Here is a 24,462-nt window from a genome sequence, read left to right as displayed (position 1 = left end):
GATTGTGTCAGCTGTAAATTTGTCATAGCAGTAATGCTAACATTATTTTACTAGATGTCAAAGTTGAGCTGACAAAACTGATGCAAAACAGAAAAGTGCATATTGCTATCAATACATTTATAGTTCTGTCTGTCAACCAAAAACGAGAATGATTATGAGAGGGACTTATTCCTAATAATGAGAACATTAATGTGTAAAAAGAACTAATGTCCCAAAGAAGGTTTGATTTTTGTATAAATAAGTCTCCAAGAGTTGATGTACTTGCACAAAAGAAAAAATAAAAGGATGAATTAACGTGATGGTGGAAAAAGCTCACACATATCGGGTATTAACAGAAATGGGACTGAAGCAATATACAGTAGATATTCTCCGTACATCAGGAAGAATTATTGGCTAACTAATTCACGGGAAAGTTCGTGTTGCAGTGACAATGGTCGTCGATGCTTGAAATGAGTAATTTTGCTGATAAAAATGCATTTTTAAGATTGTTCAAGGAACATTAATTTGAATCATTTGTGTTTTTAAATGCCTGAAACTGTATAAAAACAGATGAAAATTGGTAAAAACTGACTATAGATGCCATCTATCGAAAAATCAACCTTTCTTAACAAAGCATACTTGAATTACGCACAATATTCTCTCCAAGAACGAAGGAAAGAAGGTAATTACCCTCTTCATCCTGACATTCGTAGGGGAAATGGATTTGTGAATCCTGCAGGAAATGCCTTACAGTCAAGGGACTAAGCATTCTTTATAGAATGGGTGAGATTGCCTAGTAATTAAGGAGCAGGGAGTGGTGATTTGACTTTTTCCAGATTTTTCTGGTACAGTCAAGCAGTCTCTCACAAGATTTTTCTCAGGAAGGTACATTAGGATAACCGAATTAACTGGAAAAAAGATCAAACAAAAACCCCATGAAATATTTTGAAAGCAATAGATAAGAGAGCAAAAATAAATCCTCATAATCTATTTTCTCTAGTAAGAAACTAATCATTTCGGAATATGGAAGGTAGACGAATGTGTCTTAGGCACGAGAGAGGCAGAACATACCGAGGGGTGACTATAAAAACCTCTCTGCGTCTCCGCCGTGCTCTTGTCTCTTCAGTAACCCCCACCTTCCCACAACTCCTTACAATAGCTGACGGGCTACCGACGGAAATATCGATTATTGGAGAGGGAACATTGTAGTAGTAGCCGAGCTGTGCCTTGAGGAAGAAGCGTTGTTCACTGAATAAACGACCTAACGGTGTCAAAGATTACATAAACAAGTAAGAAAATGGGGGTTATCTGGCGTCGTGAATTATACAAGGAGTGAAAAGAAAGACGAAATCGTATTTTGAGTAACTGGAGCATCACTGACCGTTTCTCGGTCTTTCATGGACGGCAGAAGGAACAGCAACTGATCGAAATAGAAGTATCCCTTCCTTTCTTCGTGGGTCGTCCTGGTTTGCCCTTTCCTCAAAATGCCCCCTTTTGAAACAGGTCCTCAGATTTTGCTATCGTTTTTGGATTTCTCGACCTATAAATATATAAATACGTAAGGCCAGCTGAGTGACTTGCAGTTCGAAGCATCAGAATCATTAGTTCTAGGAATCAGCAAGAATATAATAATTAATTTCTAAATACGAGCTTCCTAGGCACTTTGATCATCATAAATTATATTCAAGCCGAAGAAAACTTTGTGCTTATCGGGATCCTTCAGTGGTCATCTATAGAAAGTTTGCTGTGCTCTTATGGTAAAAAACACTAATTCCACTATGTTTGTGCAGAGAGAGAGAGAGCGGGGGGCCGGAGAATTTTTTGTGATAATGAAAAAAATGATTTGGGTTCTTGACCTATCAAGACGTCTGTGGTTGGATTATTTACAAAGTTAACCTCACGTTTTCAGATTACAGGATTGCAAGGTTAACTCTTATCTGGCCTATGTCTAAGTTTCTGGCACTGTAGATAGTCTGCAACTCGAATAAAATCGATGTCCTCGGATACTGTTGTTCTCAATTTATTGTCCTGAAGTGATCAGCGAGTCGATCTTTCTACTCGTAAGATCAGGGTTCGTAGTTGTTGCAGTATCTGAGTTTTTACACTGACCAAAAATATCTAGTTGATTCTGATCCTCTGGGTAAACTTCATTTCCTTCTCTGAAATCAGGATTTCTTTGAATTGTTCAAACCTTTATTAGTTCACAAACAGAAGTCTGAAATTTTCTAAGGAGACAAGTCAGTGGACTGTGTTGCTTATTTCCTCTCCGTTTTTCTTATGCTATTGTAGCCTGCCCAGTTTAGGATTAAGGGATGGGGCTTATCTGTAACACTTCATTGAGCGAGGTCTCATGAATATCATGCTGAAGCGCCTTGAGATGAGAGGTTCTCTTATCTAACATACGCATTCTTTGCCGTTTTCTGCATTCTTTTAATGTTTTAGTATCTTTTCCGCAACCATTTGTAAATGAATTTCAGTACCCTCGCCTACATCCATCGTTGTGCTGCCAGACTTTGGCAGTTGACTGTTCTTATTTATCACCTTGATCCCTTTCTGCCTTTTCCCCTCATAATCCGCCAAATAAGAAAAGAAATTAACATATTCGTATCACATACACACACAGACAAACACACACACATATATACAGTATATGTATATATATATATATATATATATATATATATATATATATATATATATATATATATATATATATATATATATATAAAATAAAATACACACACACACACACACACACACACACACACATATATATCTTCTTCTTCTTCTTTTATATATTTTAACGTATCTTTTTAAAAGCTTTCCCATTGGAAGTGTGCCCACAAGATGCTACCTTTCCCTCTCTAGATATAGTGCGCAACTGATGACTGATTTCCTCATGCCCCACTCCACCATAAATATTCAAATGAGTATTTTGCATATCGAAGGTATTGCCCGTCCCCAGCTTTGAAGCAACAGAATTTCCTCGTCTTGAATGCCTGTTCTTGATTGTTTTCTGCATTGTGGGGAACTAAACTAAGCCTGCGTTTAGTAAATAAAGCTTATTATATTAGGCTGCGAGCAATTTTCCGTGAACGTTAGCGCTTAAAACATTACCCTTGAGTGTGAAAGACTTTTTCTGTCGAAGCAAAACAATTTGAGGTGTGCGGAAAAGTTTTAATTGTTACCAATGATTGGTTTGTTTTCGCTGAAAACTTCTACGATTGTGGTTTCCTTGAAAAACTGCAATATCAGGATTCCTCTTCTAATGCAACTCGCTCCATCTGTCTTATTTTTAGACGTAAATATAATAGTAAATTAGATACGGCCACTTTGCAAAACCGTAACTAAAATTGCTGAAATAGCGTATAGTAGGATATATCAACCCAAACTGCAAAATAGATACTCTTTATCAGTGTCAACAGCATACACAAGTGTTATAAAGATCGTCATTTGCTAATAAATCGTCGTTTTCATTAGGAAATCACGAATTATGCCCAGAAAATAATTAAAAAATGCTAGGTTGTTTCCCCTCCTGGACTCCACCTCTTGTCACATCGCTTTTTGATACCTTTGTCTTCATTTCCAATTCAGGACTGGAAATGTCACGATACCTGGAACAACGGTGCTCGGTGGAAGTCGCTGTACAACAAAGTACAGTACTAGTCGTTCTAAAGACGGTGTCACAATTTTCAGGTGTATTTCATCGTCTATTCACATGACTTAGCACATAAGAGGCAATGTTCTTCTCTGTATTAATGCAGAATTGAACTGTTGCATATTCGTTATGTTCACTTTTACGACAAATGTCGTCGTTGAAATAGGTCAAGAAATTGATGGGAGTTGGAGGGAATTGACTGGAATTTGAGAAAGCATCCTGCTTGACGAGATTTTATTGTAATGTTACACAGGAAAGAATCTACTGTAGGTCTTTGAAGTTACCTGTGGCCATATTGTTCCGCAGGTGAGGATTATGTTATGAAGATTGCTTATATTGAATACCTTCTGTTAGTGTAGAATTCCGGCATGAATTCTTAGTTAAATTTTTATAACCGATCAGATAAAAATATCAGTAATAGACATAAGTGCGCTTAAAACATTTACGAAAAGTATGTATGAGAGAGAGAGAGAGAGAGAGAGAGAATTTATATCAGTTTGTTATAATAATATTTCAAGTATGAGTACTGTCACTCACGCCTATTATTCTCTCCCACTACCATAGCTGCAACCCAAAACAGTCGGCTTGTAACCATGTACCTAATTCACTGCTTATGCCAACACAGGAGTAAGCACAGATCTAGTCGGTTGTGAAACAAACATGCTAGCACGTAATTTAAGAGAGAGAGAAAAGAGAGAGAGAGAGAGAGAGAGAGAGAGAATGAGTGGTGGGCTATATCGTTTGAAATCGAGCCAAAAAATCTATAGATTGTAAATTGTTTGTAGAATAAGAGTTGAGACATCGTTGTGAGAGATATAGTGCCACGATTAGACGTCGTTTCATGAGTAGCCAAAAATCTTTTCGTGTTTTAGTTTTCTGTAAAAGAAAATGATTGAGATGGCTTTGTCTGTCCGTCCGCACTTATTCTGTCCGCCCTCAGATCTCAAAAACTACTGAGGCTAGAGGGGTGCAAATTGGTTTGTTGATCATCCACCTTCCAATCATCAAACATACCAAATTGCACCCCCGTAGCTTCTGTAGCTTTTATTTTATTTAAGGTTAAAGTTAGCCATAACTGGCAACGCTATAGGACATGTCACCAGCGGGCCGTAGCTGAGTTTCATGGGCCGCGGCCATTTCAGCGTTATAGGCTGTACAGAAGACTCGATTGCGCCGAAGAAACTTCAGCGCATTTTTTACTTGTTTTTATAAACTTAATATCTGGCGGTAGCGTTAACGAGTATGATCATCTTACTGCTGTTGTCTTGTACCATTATTATGGCCTTTATAGAAGATTTCAAAGACAAATTAATAATAGTTTCATACTTTTCTCTAAATCTCCGATTCACAGTCACAAGCGAATCTCCAGTCAAATTCCGAACAGAGGTCATCAAATTTTCTTTCAGTGCGTCGTGATATTTGCGGTAACCGTGATAGAAGGCGTCATGTCTGCAAGTCATACGAGTATGTAGAAATGTAAATATTTCGGTTACAGTCTTTATTTATTTATTTATATATTTATTTATTTATTTACCCTGGAGTAAAAGCAGTGTTTCCAGGTCTGCCCTACTGTATTTAGGATATGGGCGTGAAAGAGATGAACAGATCTGAGGGGATTCGATAATAGTAACCAGGAAAATGTAAGATCTGAAATGTCCTACAAGCGAGAGAGGGAGGGAGGGGTGGGGGCAGGGGACTGGTGTTGAAAATCGGGAAGCATGTTCGTGCGAAAAGAAGGCACAGATGTTTTCCATATCTTAATTAACCTCCGTCTTCAGAAATGCTAGCCAAAATGACGAAGAAAAAATATTAATTCGTACTCACGACAAAATGCAGAAAATTAATGTATTTTTGAAGAAAGAATAACTGAATGATCTCAGAAAACAATTCACGATCTTTGGGAACAAAGCAATCGCATTTGTACTTTTAATTACAAGGATTATAATGAGCAATATTATATTCTTTGAATTCCGCTTCACAAAGTAATAATTCAGTATTCGCTTGAAAATATTAACAAAATTTTTCTCTGTCTTTAAAATCTTTGCTATTACTATCGAACCAATTGTATTGTTCCAAAAATTGCACTAAATTTCCTGTATCTAGAGCAATACATGACCTGTGCTTTAAACTTTTGTTTGTCGTAGAATCCGACCAGAAATAGATCAGTAACCTTGTGTTGAGAAGTTTTAGAATTCTTTGTAAGGTTTCAGATTTCATCACAGACGCACCCGAATAGGACACAACGAGAGAGAGAGAGAGAGAGAGAGAGAGAGAGAGCGCAATTTACAATACACTGAAAGATAAATTATAGGTTTTTAATTCTACAGTTCAATTCACAATTCAAATGGAAACTGAATATTCTCTGTGAATAAATTACAAAAAAATGTAAAAAATCTTTTTGTGCTTCACTTATATTTGTCGAGCCCATTGATTGCCTTTAAAGGGAAGTTGAAGTTCAGATGTAGAGTCCGAAGACCCTCATGTAGCCCAGGCTTGAAGATTTCATAATCAGGGAAAACGGAGTTAGGAGAATTCCGATGGATGGAAAGAGAAGGAGAGAGACAGTCAGTATCAGACACAGATGCATATATACACAAATGCATTCGTTCCTTTCCCGGTTTATAGGTTTATAAGGTAATCCAAAGCTATTAACGGTTTCAGCACCGTGACTGAACATGTTCCTGCAAATTGCAAGCTGCTGATTGCAGGCAGAGTCCATGAAATTGGCCATCAAAGCTTGCTAAGCTTTGGCTCTTAAGAGTTTGATTGCCAAGCAGACAGAAACTCTTCTTTCAGTACGCAGCTCATTTCCCAGCCACTTTTTAGCTGTTTTTTTGGTCATTCTTAATGTTCGCCTCTGGAACAGAAGTTAACTTGTGTATAACAGACAGATTTACACACAGACATATTACCAGCACATACGTCAACGATTATATAATATAAATATATATATATATATATATATATATATATATATATATATATATATATATATATATATATATATATATATATAATCACGAAATATGAGGTTGTAGCCGTGTAAAAAGTAAATATACATCATAACAGAGACAGGTACACAAATTTATTTATGCATATATACATAAATATAAAATTACATACACTCTATTTAAATTCTATTTATTATTTATTCTACATATCAAGATTTTGTTCGCGTGCTCGATCTGATACTGTCAGGAGGAGTGAGTACCTGTCCAAATAAAATGTTTATTTCAAATATAATGAAGCACCAAAATATTGTTAACATTCTTCAGAATTTGTTTATGGAGAATATTCAGTTTCCATATGAAATATGAATTGAATTGTAGAATTAAAAGCATTATTTATCTTTGATTGTACTGTATACTGCCGTAGGCTTTCATAAAAAAAAGGGCTTCTTATGAAAGCAAACTGGAAGAAAAGCGAGAAGTAATCACAGAAGACTTCGACGGAAAGGAAAGAAAAAGAGGGTAAAGATAAATGTGGCGGCGAGGGGCGGGGGATGTGTAGGAGGGGCTTGATATACCCGGGGAGGGAGGGAGGGGTGGGATGAGGGCATAACACTGGGAACGCGGCCAAACTTGGCTCCAGTGATATTGGGGCTTTAACCCAGCCTGTGACGTCAGCACTTTCATTAAAGTTCCTTTCCTAGCTCTCTCTCTCTCTCTCTCTCTCTCTCTCTCTCTCTCTCTCTCTCTCTCTCTCGTAAGATTTTTCCCATCGTTATGCCCGTCTCTTCACATCCTTTTCGGTATTAAGTTTTTGTAACTCGGTGATTTTCTGCCGTGAAAAAACTGACACCTTAATTAATCATACTTTGCATTCCCCACCGGTTGCAGATGATGGTATTCATATACTAGCACATACATACACAAATACTTAATGCAAATGCATGATTACGTTTGTATGTGCTTGATATATTCTTGATTTTCAACAGGAGTTTTTGCATCTTTTAACTTTTCCGTGCCTTACTTTAATTTACATTTGTATATACACACACATATATATATACATATATATATATATATACATATATATATGAATGCATAATGTCTGCATATAACCAAAATATAGTAAGCAAAAACTTACAGTTATGTGATATATATTACGGTCCACACACACGTATGTATGTATATATATATATATATATATTTTTATATATATATATATATATATATTATACAGGTATAAAAATAAGAAAAAATAAAAGCACTCTTTGACAGACCTCTTTCTGAGAAAGAGGTCTGTCAAAGAGTGCTTTCTTATTTTTCACCTGTGGTAATGTGTGATAAATGAATCACGTACAAAAGTGATAATAATCATCATATATATATATATATATATATATATATATATATATATATATATATATATATATATATATATATATATATATATATATATATATATATATATATATATATATATATATATTTATATTATTTATATGTATGTATGTATGTATGTATGTATGTATATATGTACTAATATTTGTATAGATGTATATATATGTGTGTAAAGTAAGATTTTATGATTTTACCAGTACAAATTACCGTAGAAAGATTAAAAACATGAAGTATGGAGTAAACTATACACAAAAGAAGAAAACAAAGAAATATCTCAAAAATATTAGAACCAATGAATATTTCTCATCTCTTTCGATACCGAAATAATCTCGCTCAATTTTCATCTCATTTGTAAATGTTTTTGTGGACATTCACCAGTTAATACACTTTAGTTACTTCAGTGGTATTTAGAAACCGTAGGAAAAAAAAGTGTCCTTCCGGATTACTCTCCCTGAATCCTCTGTCCCATAAACTTCCTACAAACGAATTATTACCGGCATAAAAGTCGTAGATATAAGAGTTTGTTGTAGCGGAGGGGTGAAAAATGTATGGTGTTCCTCGTAAAACGACAGACGGTACTTAATAATTGGTAATTTTTATACTAAAGGTATCAGAAGAAAAAGGAAGAGAGAGAGAGAGAGAGAGAGAGAGAGAGAGAGAGAGAGAGAGAGAGAGAGAGATCCTCTCCTCAGTCATTGATTTCTAGGTCCTTTTTCTGTATGTTTGTTTGCTGGAGCAGAACGAACGATATTTTTCACTTTCTCAAAGTGAGACTTTGTATATTGTTCTTTTCCATTCACGGTTGAGAGTCATCAATGAATCGGATGTTTTCTTTGTGGTTGTTAGTGTAACTTTCTCGTCAAATGATCATAAGCATGTTTAGACTAAATACAGTATCTTCTGACCACTTATTTCAATATATGTTAAACTATTGCTGAATTACCGGAAGATAATGTATGAGTATGTATCTATAAGTAATATTAAAAGATATACATTTGGGTATAAGGGAAGCACGAAGAGGGATCTCTCATTGGAGAGCAAGATGGTGGGGAAGTAGAGGATATTAGTATAGAGAGAGAGAGAGAGAGAGAGAGAGAGAGAGAGAGAGAGAGGTAGGTGGGTGGGGTGCGAGGAATCATGAGATGTACATCCGGGGGCTTTAAATGGCTCTCGTTTGCACTGAGGGGTCAGAGAGATGAGATTCAACTGGTGGAGAAAATAGAAATAAAAAGGAGAACGTAAAGGACGTGATGAAAGAGAGGAAAAAAAAAAAAAAAAGATGCTGAGGGACGTCTTATGAGGAATTTCCTTCTCAGTAATTATCCAGAAATTTTTTGAAGCGAGGATGAAAATAGTTTTCGAGGAAGAGGGAGCGTTAATGTCTTTACAAGTAAAATAAAAAAAGAAATGGCATGAGACAACAAAATTACGACACGTTCGTCTGAATTTGCATTTCTTTACAGCGCTTGCCGGAAGCTCTTCTCTTAGATTAATGGATATTTTGGTTTGATGGTCATGAGTAATAAAAATAAAAATTATAAGAAGCACAGTGGAGATGAGTGGTTAAGAACAGCTTAGAATAAAAAATTCATCCCTGTCGACGAAGATATAAGGAAAGGGTCAGCAGCCAAAGGAAAGATAAATGGAAAGAACAAAGAAATGCATCGCTAGTACCAACAGCAGACTCGACAGATAGCTAGAGATGGCAGTTACTAAAGGTTGACTAGGGGAAAGCTTAAGGAGCCTGAAGGCATGTTGATTGCAGCGCTAGACCAAACACTACCCACACGATCTGCAGAAAATGAAATAGATAGACAAATGTCAACATCGCTTATGTGCCGCAAATGCGAACAGAATACGGAGACCATCGTATCGTATGTGAATGCTCAGCATCAGCTGAAAATGAACGTAAGGGAAGGTATGACGCAGTCACAAAGGCCTTGCACTGGAAGACCTGCAAATAATTTAGCCTGCCGTGTACAAACAATTGGTATAACCTTAAACCTGAAAAAAGTGCTGTAAAACTACAAATTCAACTTAATCTGGGACTATGATGCGAGAACTGACCATGTGATGCAGGTTCGAAGACCAGACATAATCGTGGTCAATAAAGAAACCAAGATAATATTTTTAATAAATGTAGCCTTACCATGGGACACAAGAGTTACCTCCAAAGGAAGAGTAAAGACAGACAGTGACCAAGATCCCGAGATGGAAATATGGATACTATGGTAACCTGAAGTGGACGTTCTTATCATCCTGTAAGCACTAGGAATAATCCTATAGGGCCCCGGAAAGATCCTGCAAGGATTGGATGTAGAGACATCGCACTGGGCTTGCTCTATGAAAGTGTGTTACTGGCCACAGTAAGGATAATTAGGAAAGTGTTAGAATTCCAAGAAAACATTCTCAGAGATGCTAACCTAACAAAGTTACTGAAAAAAATAACAAATTTCACAGCCAGCTGAGAAAAAATATCTCTGTTTAGTATTCAGTAAATAATAACACAACCACATTTTAGCCCCGCACATCAAACATAAAGATACGGAGTACAAACGACAGCACTTCGTTAACTGGCATTTTTCCAGCTCTCCTATTTACGATATAATATTGTTTCCCTTGTTTACCCAACACCGATAATGATTACCATTATCGGGAAAACAGGTCAGTGTTTTGTGGGAGGTAAAAAGCTCTCTTCTAACGACGTCTTTCTGAAACGGTTCAAGAAAAATTCTCTTATTGTTCATTTCCTCTCTTATGTTGCGCAACTCTCTTACTGGGTTTCAATTAGTTTTTTCTTCTTTTTCTGTCGTTCTCCTATTGATTTTCGATTAATTATTTTTTCATCTCTTGGTGAGATATTTTGTTGTTGGTATTCACATAATTTGGTTTTCCTTTTGCTGTAGCTTTCCTTGTTGTTTTCCAACTCATTTATTTTACTCCCTTGATGTAATTTTTCTTTCTTTATTTTTTTGTTTTTCGGCTTTGCCACCCTCTTTGTGGGTTTCAAATTAATATATTCTCTTTTCTATAAGTTCCTCCTATTGTTTATTAACCACTTTTCTCATTCGTTCTTACATTCTCTTAAAGAGTTTCAAATATTTTTTCTTTTATATCTTTAACTGTTTTCAGGTTAACTGTCTGTTGCTGAGACTTTATCATACTGTTTTCTATTATATATATATATATATATATATATATATATATATATATATATATATATATATATATATATATATATATATATATATATATATATTAAATATATGTATATGTGTATATACAGTATATATATGTATATATATGTGTGTGTGTGTATGCGCTCTCGCAAAAAATTGTATGTATTGTATATTAAATTGATACAAAATTATCGCTTGAACAACTGTATATATTATCTTCTCTGAAGTCTAATAAGACATTCTGCATCACAATTCCATTATTCCTCGAATAACAAAACAACAATTCTTACAACCAGAGTGTCAGACAACAAAAAAGTCTAATCGTGACTGAAAAAATATCCATTTCTTTTTTTTTTTACTTTAAGCGCAATAGGGGTCCCAGCTGTGGAGAGAGAGAGAGAGAGAGAGAGAGAGAGAGAGAGAGAGAGAGAGAGAGAGAGAGAGAGTTTTACTGGAAGGGGAAAACATGGACGTCAGTCTGCACCTGAGCGGGGATGTAGGGAGTAGGTATACAGTACATTATGTTCTTTTGTTTCATGATTTATTTATTTCTATAAATAATATATGAGTATTAATTCTTGCAGAAAATAAACTAAAATTGTTCTTAACGCTAACATTCCTTCTACGCCATTATTTGTTTAAAGCCAGAATAGTTTTGCAGATATTTTTGACATCAAATATTCATTCTGTGACTTCATTGGAGTCACGCTAACGGATAGTCTCGCACAAGACAGTATTCCTTTTATGTTGAAATATGATGTGTCCAAAGAAAGCTGATAAAAAAAAAAATCTCAGTCCAGTGAAAAGAATCCATGTTAGAATCTCAACTTGCCAAAGGAATGTGTATGCCTTCTTCATGGAAAGGAAATGGAAGAAGAAGAAGAAGAAGAAGGAGAGAGAGAGAGAAAGAAGCCAGGAACCGCAGATAAGAGAATGAGATGGCACCTTGATAAGATAAGAAGCGAATGTGATTCGTGTTTTTCCATTTGAAGTTGCAGAGCCCAAAAGGAACCTTCAGTAAGGATTTGGGTCAGGGGAAATGTCACGTTGGTGGGGTTGGGGGAGGGGGGAGGTTTCGAGCAGACAGGCCCTTTCGACGAGGAATCAGAGGTTATAATCCCTCTTGTTATTTAATCTTAGATTTCCTTTAGCCTTTCCGACGCGTGTGGTAAAAGTCTTTTTTCCCCGCTTCGTTGTTTTTATGGCATTTTCTACGAATAGAGAAGTAAACGTTTAATATTTTCCTCTTTATTTTTTCCTCTGAGCATTTTCGACGAACAAAAGGTATAAACTTTTGAACCCTCTTCTCTTTATTCTTTTTCTTAGAGTGTGCATCAAGGACAAATAGGAGGATAAAGTTTTTTTAATACATTCTTTTGATCGTTTTTTAGATTCTTTGGGTCTGAGAAAAACAGGAAGATTGGTAAAGAACAATGATAAAGGAAATGGAAGTTTCGTGTAGCGCAGTGGGTAATGGACATAGAAAATATAGATATTATTTTTACGAGCTAAAGAAATCGTAGGAATGAAAGCACAGACTCCTTTCGTTTTCACGTCTAGTCCTATTTCCCATAATCGCAAAAATGGATGGAATCTTAACAAAGTTCGCTAAATGAATTCTCAGACTGCAATGTCATTCACCAAGTAAATATTTCGTAGAAATAAATTCAATTACTACTGCTCTATTACCAATAATGATAGTCTGCTGACCCACCCCTTGTAGGGAGTGAATGCGACTTTTGCTATTGCTACGGCTTCTTCCGGTGCTACTATTATACTACGTATACGGTCAGTAGTAATAGTCCCTTCCCCGCCCTCATGAAAGCTTAAAGATTGCGATCAAATTCTTGGTCCTGAAAACTGTTCGAGCTGTTAAAAACACCTCCCGTTTTGGTAAATGAAACTGGGCTAATCTTTAGCGTGGATTTAATGCACATGAAAAATCTCTCTCTCTCTCTCTCTCTCTCTCTCTCTCTCTCTCTCTCTCTCTCTCTCTCTCTCTCTCTCTCTCTCTCAGTTGTAAAAACTTTTAATGGTTATTTCATGTATAAAACATGTGCAAACAAATTTACCAAGTTTTGTTGAAATTTGATGACCATGAAGTTAGAGTATTATTATTAAAATACCAGTAAAGTAACCTTCATATCATGTCTAGCAGATGCGGGGAAGGCAAAGGAACAAAGAAGCAATTCACATGAGGATGTTTCCTTGGTGGGAATATTGCTGCTCTATGGGGGAAAGGCTGAGAGAGAGAGAAAGAGAAACTCCCTTGAGAAAACTGTCCCGAATGAGCAGAAGGCTCGTGTTTGACAAGGGAGAAAATATTAAAGTGGAGATGAGAGGCCAAACAAACACGCGCGCGCATACAAGCTAATATCTTTCCAGTTTCCAGACTCGATACGAAATCATAGGTCTTGACCGGAATCATGTATATTCCTTACAAGTCCTCTTCAAGTTTGTTTCTAGAGGAAAGGTGATTCGAGAACAATATTACGGAGTAGCCAAAACTTTTCGGTGGGAGTTCATACCACCATTTCATTTTCGAGTCCGGGCAAAACAGGAGGCTTGAACACGGTGCCTCATAAAAAATGGGTGTTACTTGAACCTGCACTAAAATCACAACTGTGTAAGAGGTCGTGAGGGGACTGAAAGCCAACAGACTGGAGTAGGTAAATAGCCGAGAGGTTTTGAAGGAATCTTTTTGCTCTTTCATAACGTGGTGCAAGGATTCTGATATGTTTTTTTCTAAAAGCCTCTTTCTGTTTTTAATTATCATTCAGTCCCTGTGATCTCTTCATTCTTTCATGTCAGAACAAATCCTCCCTGTCAGCCACTGCAACGGGAAAGATGATATTTTTATTTAGATACTTTATGTTCATTTTCAGTTCAGATTCGAACAAACATCAAACAAAAGCCCGAATGATCTCAAATTCAAATTGCTTAAAAATCTATTACTTAATAATATTTCTTTACTAAAACAAACTGCATCTGAGTATGAAATATTTTATTTCTTTCCATTTTTTGTCAAGTTTTCTATATCATTTTAAACAGTAACGGAATAAATACATAAAGACGGTTAGATAAGCTGTTACTTCTTGTTTAGATGATCTGAGGACATTTTGTAAATCTGAAATCTGAGGAACGGACGTATAACCCACAACCATTTGAAATAATACAGTGTTATATGAATTTTCGGTAAACTAAAGCGGGCCAGCATTTAGTGAAAAATTCTACTAGGGGCAACAATTTGGGAGAGGGATGTTCATTGCAAGAACTGTGTTAGTATACGTCTGTTCTTTGGTGAGGAAAAGTGACCTCGTGAAAAAGAGGCATGAAAAATGTTTAGTTTATAGGGAACGAAAAATTCGTATTCTGGAATAACTGACGTCTTTATAGCATCTGTTCCACACGTTAATATCATTGCGATTGATATGTAATATCTATATCTTTAGGAACTTAGAAACAGCTGCCGTCTGTATGAGAAAGAGATATTGTTTGATGGATTACTCGGGAATTCGAATTTAAAAGGTAGTGCTTCCGAAACTCGCTTCGCTGTTGTCAGACATAATGGAGTAAAAACAAGAGATAAGCAATAAATCGCATTTTAAATCCAGTTCTATATCACAAGAAAAAGGGAAAAATGTTAGAAATGGAAAATAAAACCAACTTTGTTCGATCATTATGACGAACGAATTTCATAAGTATTTCTACACAACAGTTGCGAATTGATATAAAAATACGTCCTTTTGATCACAATTTCGCTTCCTCGTCTTGCATAACATAGTCAGGACACAGCAAAGACCATTCCGCCTTCAAGTGGACGTCACATAAAAACTATGAAACAAACGGTAACAGTTTAATGGACATTGTGTCGAAACATCAGGCAATTTACTTCGAAATCTTCACGACTCGCATAACACAGCGAAGAGCATTTTCTCCTTCAAGTTGAGGTCAAAAAGTTATGATAGCAGAGGACAGAGGATATGCTCCCCGGCTGTCCGCAGAGCATCGTTAAAGCGAAACCTCTCATCCGATTGTGGATGGCGGAGGCCGCTTCCTGTAAAGGGCGTTGAGCGCAAATAAAAGACAACGGACACACACAATACTGTCGTTCGCCTCACTGCAGCTTTAAAATGACTGTGCTGTTGGAGGAGAACACTTGTTGTAAATAGGTAATTAGGGGAATATCTGGTGGCATTACAAGAGCATCCACCCTAGGCGTCAGATGTTACTCGCGAGTAAACGTAAACACTGGGGAACAAACTCTAGGAATTTTAAGATTTAAGCTTTTTCTCTCTCCCTCTCCTTTATACGTACACGGCACTGTTTCTCTGTGATAACAGTGACGCCAAGTTGCATATAAAAATGTAAGTCAAATATCTCTGTCTGTCTGTCTCTGTATATATATATATATATATATATATATATATATATATATATATATATATATATATATATATATATATATATATATGTGTGTGTGTGTGTGTGTGTGTTTATGTATAAATCATTAACACTAAACTGAGTACTCCTCGAAGATGGAATCAGTTATACATTAAGTCAAATTAAGCTAGAAAGGGTCTGCTGCATTTGTGTGACTTAGCAACTATTATCAAGACTTTGGCAAGCGATGGATACCTCCGAGTCTTCCAAGAAATATGAAAATCTTCTTTTCGTATCACTTATGTAAATTACATACAAAAGCCCTTGATATAACAGCAATGGAAACGATGACATTCATACTTGTTTGTTACAAGCCTCTTGGTTGTTATGGTTGCATATGCATGAGAGAGAGAGAGAGAGAGAGAGAGAGAGAGAGAGAGAGAGGTGACTGGCTGAACTCTTAATGCAGTTGTGCACAGTCTTTTCCAGGAACGTTTCTAATTTCATGAGCTGAGTACCCTTATGCACATAAAGTGAGAGAGAGACAGAGAGAGATGAACCTAGAATGAAAAAGACTCTTAACTGAATTTCACATAATATGATTTTCATGGAAATTTTTTATGAAGATTTTCGGACACCGTAAACTGTGTAACTCTCTCTCTCTCTCTCTCTCTCTCTCTCTCTCTCTCGCGCGCACACACACACACACACACACACACACACACACACACACACACACACACACACACACACACACACACACACACACACACAACGCTTATCAAATAATCTAGTTTTAGAATTTTCAGGTTTGAGAGTTTTAATGTATTTTTCGCCAACTAAACCTGCGGAAAAAACAAAAGATAAAAAAAAAAAAAAAGAAACAGGAAGTTCGATGCTTCTAGGCGCACCAGCAAGTGTACAAACTTATTTATTCATCTACATACTGTACGCATCGCCTTTGCTCTACACACGCGCCCGCTTAAACATGTGCAAACACGCACAGAAAGTCCACACACACATGTGCAAAAACACTCACTCTCACTATCTCCACACATGCGTTGAAAAGAGACCACTCGTACACATGAGTTCTCACGCGTTCAGATATATCAATACACACAGTAACGTCCGCGCTCACACGTACATACATCTAAACACATGCACGTATTCAAACACGCCCACATACACACTCATACTCGTCCAAACAATCATGCTGGCCTAAGCCCGTCCCTAACACTTGCCCAGGCGCGCTCGCACGTACTGTATAGGCACACACACGCGTATACAAATGTCCACATTCATTTTGAAACGTACACACAGACGCACAAGTCCACAGACTTTCACATATACACAGAAACAAACATTACACACGCCAACATAGTCTTCCAAAGTCGTACACACTGGCGGACGTCCAAAATCGCGCGCGCGCTTACACACACACACACACACACACACACACACACACACACACACACACACACACACGTAGCAGAAAAGATATGGAGGCGCAGCCTTTTGCCATAGGGCTGGATTCATGAAAGATAACATGGCTCGAAAGCATAAAAGGTGACATATCCTTTGATTGGAGGGGAAAGTGATTGGGAGGCCAGCACTAATTTGTCCCTCACATTTTACCATTTTCTCTTTGCTGTGTGATTAGGCAACGGCCTTTGAGCGACAGAGAGAGACAAATTGTTTCGCTTTAAGGGGAATCAAGCATCGGCTTAGTATTTCGGCGGTATGGAAGAGAGAGAGAGAGGGGGCGGGGGGAGAGAATTTTTCTTACTTTCATGGGAATCAGTGTCAGCTTCGTCAGTCAGTGTCAGCGGCGCGCACGAATGTGTTGACATGAAAATTTATACAATGATAAAAAAAAGTTGTTTTTCACAAAAGGAAAGAACCCCTCACTCAGCCCCACATGTGTACCCTGTAGCATAAAGCTCATGATATCCCCAAAAATGGAAATGCAATTAAAAGGATAGCTGTACTGATAAAAACGACCCTTTTCTGAAATCTTTCAGATTTATGTGAGTTATAAAATACTTTAAATGTTCACGTAATGAATTTGATGGGAGGACCTAGTGCGATCGATAATCGGTCACAATGAGACCCAAGAGCCACCACGATGAATGTAGGTGATTAGAGGATTCTTTGCCCTGAGGGATACGATAATTGCTTGTGTCAGATCTAAATATACTATCCTTTTTAAGGATGCCATAAAACCTCTCAGAGTAACGCATGCACAGTCACTGATCATCGAGACAAGTTGGAGTCAGCAAATGTGTGATAACTCACTAATACGTCGCATAAGACAATACCGGATTTAGGCCTTCACAGCAGCAGGCCTGTGTGGTGTTCCGTCCATTTTCGTAATTGAATTTATTCATGAAAATCCTCCTTTCCTTCCCATAATTTTACCATTTTCTAAGGAAAGTATCGGTTAGTGACCGCAAATAAGCCCCGTCATTTTCCTATATCAGAGAAATGCTCTTAAATATTTACTCGGCTCATATCTCGACCTAACATTCTTTAACAAAACAAAGAAAATTAGGAAAAGGAACACCAAGAAATTCAGTCTTGGAATAAATCTAAGGTTATGAAGTTGAATGACAGACGGGGGAAAATCAATGCCGCTCCCTCCGTCCGTTGCAAAGCATTGGGAAACATGCAGAGATACGTCTTAGAGCCGGACAGATTCGACCAAAGGAATTACCGAGAGGATTATTAAAAGCTAGAGGGTTGGTTGTTAGGCTTATGAGAATGTAGCGGAACAGTGGTAGGGATTTTTTAAAGCCTTTGCAAAGGCTCCCTAGTGTCTCATGATGAGTGAGCGTTGCATAGCGTGCCTTCAAACTCCACGGCCAACCAAAGCTGGCTCTTTGACAGTCAAACTCATAACAGCCTACGTTGCATGTTGACGGCCACGATTTTGTTTTTAACAGCGACCCTGTCTATGAGTAACATGTAGGTACGAGTCGGCACGAAAGAGAAGCGAGGAACCGACCGTTTACGGACCTCTCTCTGATGAAGCTTGTTCCAAAAGTGAGAAATGGTATCCATGGTTGGGTCATATTGCCTACATTTGAGATTCATAGATGGTGTCCGACTAGAATGATGAAAGGTTGTGGTAAATATATTGTTTAGATTTAAAAAAAAATGCCCAGAGTCTTTACGACTAATATCTATCTATCACTTAGGTAAACTCTTTACTTCACAACAACGAATGTCTATAGGAAAATTGCACAACAGATTCATAAATCATTGTTGATCCTGTTTCTAAAAATACGTAACTGTATTTACTACTCCTGACTACCTTTCACGAATATTATGCTTTGGTAACCATTCTCATCCATGAGAGAGAGAGAGAGAGAGAGAGCCCTGTTTCAACTTTATGACTTTAAAAATAGCATGGGCGTATTCGAAAGAAGACAGTTTTACAAAATATTTCTCTGGTTCCCAAGTGTATATATTCAGCCACAAAACAAATGATAACTCTTAGCAGAACACCACTCTCAAGTAAAGAAAATGGAAGGGCAAAAAGCAATGACATAAAAGATGCAGGAATACGTTGAAGAATGACAGTACAGTACCTATAAATCTCTAGATTAGCGAAAGAATGTAAGACCGACCATACACGCGAAGCCATCGCAGCGTCGACTTTCCAAGCTGTGCAGTAGTTCCATCGCATCTGTCATTAGAGTACAGTCTCATTTCGTGTCCTTTCTTCATGTTCTTTCCTCACGCGAGGATTGAAAGGATTGCAAGTTTCGTTATTTTTTTAGGTGGTGTTCTTTTCTGTTTTTTTTTTTTTTTTTTTTTTTTTTTTTGTACATGCGGGGTCATACTATTGCGTAGAGGACTGCTTTGCAATGTGTAGCCATATTCATTATCCTGTATGCAACAATGATAGTCTGCTGGCAGTAAGCTAAACGACATCCAGACCGGGGTAGCCTCTCTCAATATTGAGCCGTTATACAGAATGAAGAATACCTTGTTCTCGACTTCAGGATGGTTCTTAACGTCCTTATGGTTGGGACTTTCCGTTTCGATCTTTGCTAACATTGTCGTCATTTTTGACGGTATGGGTACAAAACGGTGAACCCCATCAGAGGCATAAGAAGAAAAAGGTCTAGCAATTGTCAAATCTCACGAGATTCTGAACATTATAGGAAAATCCATTTGCAATTCTGAGGAGCTTGGGGACAGGAAAGCTGCGCGTTAGATTGATCGAGAATGACCGCCTGTGTGGATGGCTTCAGGAATGCAAATCAAATTCTCATTTAATTACGTGTTGATAGTTACAGTTGAGGGTATGTGAACAGATCGTGCTTTCATTCGATACAAAAAATTAGCAACTGATTTGAATCAGAAGTATAATCTTCAGTTTCTGGTTAACATCTGTAGTTAAGGAAATACAAAAATCAATTCTTGGGTGTATCTGATATGGATAATTAGTTTGAAAATGATTTAGTTAATAAAAAATCTAATTGTTATGCTGAAAACTGTTTAGGAAAGTACAGATGAATTGTACTTCTTTTTAGTAAAAAGACAGATGGGAAATGATTCAAATACGAAGAAAAACGAAAGCTGAAGGACGGTATTATGGTCTCACCTTTCGAAGTTTAATCTTATAATTAATAATAATAATAAACTTCATATAAGCTCATTGCTCTACACATACACAGAATGCAGATGCAACAAATGAAAACAGAATACATTAAAAACAATATTAATAATGGATTCCGTAAATATTAGAGGAATATGCACATAAGAAACGAAATGAAAAAGAGAAGTAATAAAGACTGAAAGAAACACAAAGCATTCAGCGAGGAGGAATTCTCATGTCCCTGCCATGGAGGCGGGAGCATGTTCGTGAAATAACGTGTAATTAGGACAGTAAAGAAATGGAAAGCAGACCACTGGCTTGATGTATCACATGCTTAACTGCTCGCTGCGTTCCATATTTTCTTGTTTTTGAGCTAAGTAAACGGACTGGATTAACAGTAACAAAGAACAAAAACAAAAAGAAAAACTTTAGCTTATATTTTTTCCGTTTCAGTGTTAGCCCTTCGGGCCTTAATTTCACTTACTGCAGCCCACACCAGCCTTCAAAGGTCTGCTGTAATATTAATTCCTTGCTTTCCTAAGGGCAACAAACCACAAGTTTTAGCTATTTGAACGTGATTTTCTGTTTCTCATACGCTGAACGTTCTTGAACAGATATTTCTATTAATAATGTAAAATTTTTACGTCCGTTATAACAATAAATTGCCATGAGATATATTTTGTTGGTTCTGAACCTGGTGAACTTTGAATAAAGCTAACGAAAGTGATGCTTGATTGTTTGAGCATTATTGAGGACGCTGCATTGTCTGGAGGTCGATTCTAACCCGCGCCTTTGATCATTCACCTTGAATTTTTTTTCTCAAGTATTAATTGGCATAGTGTAAACAAGCATCGTTATTCTTCGAGTATGTAACTTCGAGTACCTTTGAATTTGTTTGATGCCGTCACAGTGTTACAGTCACATATATCCTGTAGAATTCTTTGCTTCCATATGTATGTCATTGTTGTGAATGTCCATAACACACTTTTCTTCGGGCCTGGTCTGAAAACGGCCATTAGGGTGTCGGTTCTGTGATTTATGGTACTTAAGGAGAATTCCCTAAACCAAAGTTTTCAAAAGTAATAGATAACTGATTCAATAGACACGCGTACGCCCGATGCCTTCAGTGGCAGAAAATCAGGGAAACAATTGGTCAAGCCCAAAAGCCCAGGGGCTACATCCTAGTTAATTAGCGAAGACTGGAATGGAGATATGTGTCTTTTTTCCAGCTGGACTCATTAATCAGCTCAGGTGATTACCCAGCCAGTGTGGAGCAAGAGTAATGATACGTAATGATCATTAATTAGAATCCGAGATTAAAAAGCTTTCGACTTTTCTGCCCGCTGGAAACATCTTTCTTGATGCTTCGCAAATAACGAGGGGATATTTATGACAGAGTATTGATTTTATCATTCGATGCCTACCTTAACCTAACGCGAGCTGATATTCGTAGCCTTTGCAATGGCAGATCCCTTCTTCTAAAGCTACTGTTATGTTTCGTTACCTGGCCGGACTGCTAAGAGAATGGTTTTGTCTGCAGGCTACTAACCTTGAGTAAGATAGCATAGTTGATATATATTGCGATTTCCTTAATTCACCTCCGGGCTCTCCCCATCAATTTCAATCTCTTCCCACTACCCATCCACACCCCACCGGTCTCCACACGTCATTTTTCACAACGAACACATCGAGACAGACATGGCATCCAAAATCGAATTTGTTCATCGTAAAGGGAAAGTTCTTAACAGACTCTTTTTTTGAATGATGACATCATGCTTTTAACAGAATCTCACTAAATGATGCGGGAAATATTCCGTCAAGCGTTTCTACTTATATAACCCACAGCCATTCGTACGAGCTCCTCATGACCTAAAGATGGAAGACTCAAATGCGCAGTGGAAAATGCGGAACGTTAAATCAGAAGAAACTTACGTATGTCAATAAATTAGTCGGAAACGTTTGTATGCCATTCTAACTCGGTGTTGAGCGTTTTGAAAACTATGAATTTTTTACTTTCCTGCTTCAGTGCCCTACTGAGTTGTCCAAACACCGCACGACTCTCTTAAAAGCGTCTTCCGAGCGGAGGAAATGGCGCTGCATCGGATTAGGCAACCATCCACTTCCCACGCACGCCTTCAGACGGCGACTTCCAATGTGAACCTTGCAGTGGCCGTTTCGTGTTCGCTCTTTCCCTTTGTTCTGTCCTCCCAGCGATTATATATATATATATATATATATATATATATATATATATATATATATATATATATATATATATATATATATATATATATTATATATACATACACACACACACACACACATATATATATAAATAAATAAATATATATATATATATATATATATATATATATATATATATATATATATATATATATATATATTGTGTGTATGGCTGTTTGGCGTTAGTGTATTCTAAGCGATATCGAGGGGAAAGAGTTATGAAAAATCACATAAATTAGTAACTGCAAACACTGCAACTTTCACCATGAACACATACACACACTTATATATAAATATAAATATATATATATATATATATATATATATATATATATATATATATATATATATATATATATATATATATATATTTTCATAATCATATTCCGTGACTGAGCAATTCTCTTGGGATGCGGTTGTCCGTCCCTGATCATCGGCACTAACTACCAGATAGGCCTGCCTGATTAACTGATTATGCCATCAGAAGTACAAACAATAATACGAATGGGCAGTGGCAGTGTTGAGACCAGTTTGAGAGCGTTTGACTGATTTTTTGCTTATTATAATCCCTGACAAATCATTTACACTCGCCGAAGGCTCTAGGACATTACAATAAAGCTATATATTTGAACAAAATCGACAGTAATAACGACTATTTGCTATTGTTACTAGATATATATATTCTTTGACATCAGCTTTTTCTTAATTGTGTAAGTAACACAACAGATCCCTATGGCATTGGTAACCTGTCAGTTTTCACACTACCGCAAAGGTAGTAACTGTGTAGGCTGCAGTGAGCTTGTGTCGAGAAAGAGAGAGAGAGAGAGAGAGAGAGAGAGAGAGAGAGAGAGAGAGAGAGAGAGAGAGAGAGAAAGGGGGAGGGAAATTGTTGTGGGAGGAACGGGAGTGGTAAGGTGGAGGGTGCAAGTTGTGGGGTATTTGGAGTGAGGGCTGTTGGGGGACAATTCAGAGCCGGTATCGATCGCTGCTCTCTCGTTCTTGTTATTATCTTCTCATATATTTTCCTTGCGGCTCCCGTGATAATGATTTTCTTCTTTTTTCCTTCGCTCTTTCCTTCTCTTTTCCTGTTCCTGCATTAAAAATTTCCAGATGGTGTCCATTATTCTTTTCCTGTCTTATGAATTTCTGGTGGACTAAAAGTGATCTTGCAGGACGCATAGACATGTCCCTAAAGCTGTTCTTGTGCTGTAGAATGGATTTCAATATCGACTTCAAGGAAAGTTCCACTTTTGAAGAAGATCACGAAGTCCCCATGATTCAGTAGATAAGAGAGGGGAGGAGGATGGACATTTCTCCATCGAGAGAGAGAGAGAGAGAGAGAGAGAGAGAGAGAGAGAGAGAGAGAGAGAGATTTGAAACACATTAAATTGCTGTAAAGCTGTGTATAGATTTTGACACGGTTCTCTGCTGTTTAAGTAGGGTTTAGGAGAGAGAGAGAGAGAGAGAGAGTGTGTGTGTGTGTGTGTATGTATGTAGAATAATAAGGGCCTCTTTCCTCAGGGAGTTTGAGTGACTTTGGCCAATTTCCCTCGACACATTCCAGCAGACCGCGAAAATTGGTAGGGGAGGCACCCGGAGTGAACCTCAAATTGGGTGATGAAGGCGAACAGAATGCAACCTATGAGATGAGGGATGCTGGGAGATGTGACGTGGGATGAGAGGGAAGAGAAACGGGATGACATTTCAAATTAGAGCTAAAAATAAAACCGGATAAAAAAGTAGTGGGTATCGCAGAGTTAAATGAAAGAAAAATGAAGTGTGTTGGAGCTTGCAACAAACCAAAATAACAGTGTGTAGAAATATGCCCTGATAAAATGGAAGGGTTTACCATAAGGTTCAAAACCCATTCCTGTAAACACAAGTTACTGAATTTTGAAATATACCTTTGCGGTCATTTGCTAACAGCAATGGGTCATGATAGAGTAAGATACAAAAGTAGAGTTGGAAATAAAAGTCCCATTATAATGGCTTGTCGTTTAAAATTATTTTTCAGTTGCTTGGTACTTAAAGATATGCTTATCTGTTGTTTGATGGTTATCTTTTTTT

The 24,462-nt window shown here is 37.2% G+C and overlaps 2 protein-coding genes across 6 annotated transcripts in view; one reads left to right on the top strand and one right to left on the bottom strand.

Moving 5' to 3' along the window:
- Positions 1-24,462, top strand: part of LOC136846005 (substance-K receptor-like) — a 289,880-nt gene that overhangs the window by 31,577 nt on the left and 233,841 nt on the right. The gene's annotated exons all lie outside the window — the stretch shown is intronic.
- Positions 1-24,462, bottom strand: part of LOC136846002 (protein stoned-A) — a 65,480-nt gene that overhangs the window by 3,816 nt on the left and 37,202 nt on the right. Inside the window, exon 1 of one of the 4 annotated variants that reach the window (XM_067116591.1) lies at positions 1,361-1,496. The exons of the other annotated variants lie outside the window; for them this stretch is intronic. The gene's annotated coding sequence lies outside the window, so the exon portion shown is untranslated. Of the gene's footprint in view, positions 1-1,360; positions 1,497-24,462 lie in introns of those variants that run through there. 4 annotated transcript variants of the gene reach the window in all.

This window comes from Macrobrachium rosenbergii, chromosome 14 (genome assembly GCF_040412425.1).
Source record: "Macrobrachium rosenbergii isolate ZJJX-2024 chromosome 14, ASM4041242v1, whole genome shotgun sequence".
NCBI lineage: Eukaryota > Metazoa > Arthropoda > Malacostraca > Decapoda > Palaemonidae > Macrobrachium > Macrobrachium rosenbergii.
Note: the sequence above shows the minus strand (reverse complement) of the source record. Positions and strands in the feature narration are given on the sequence as shown.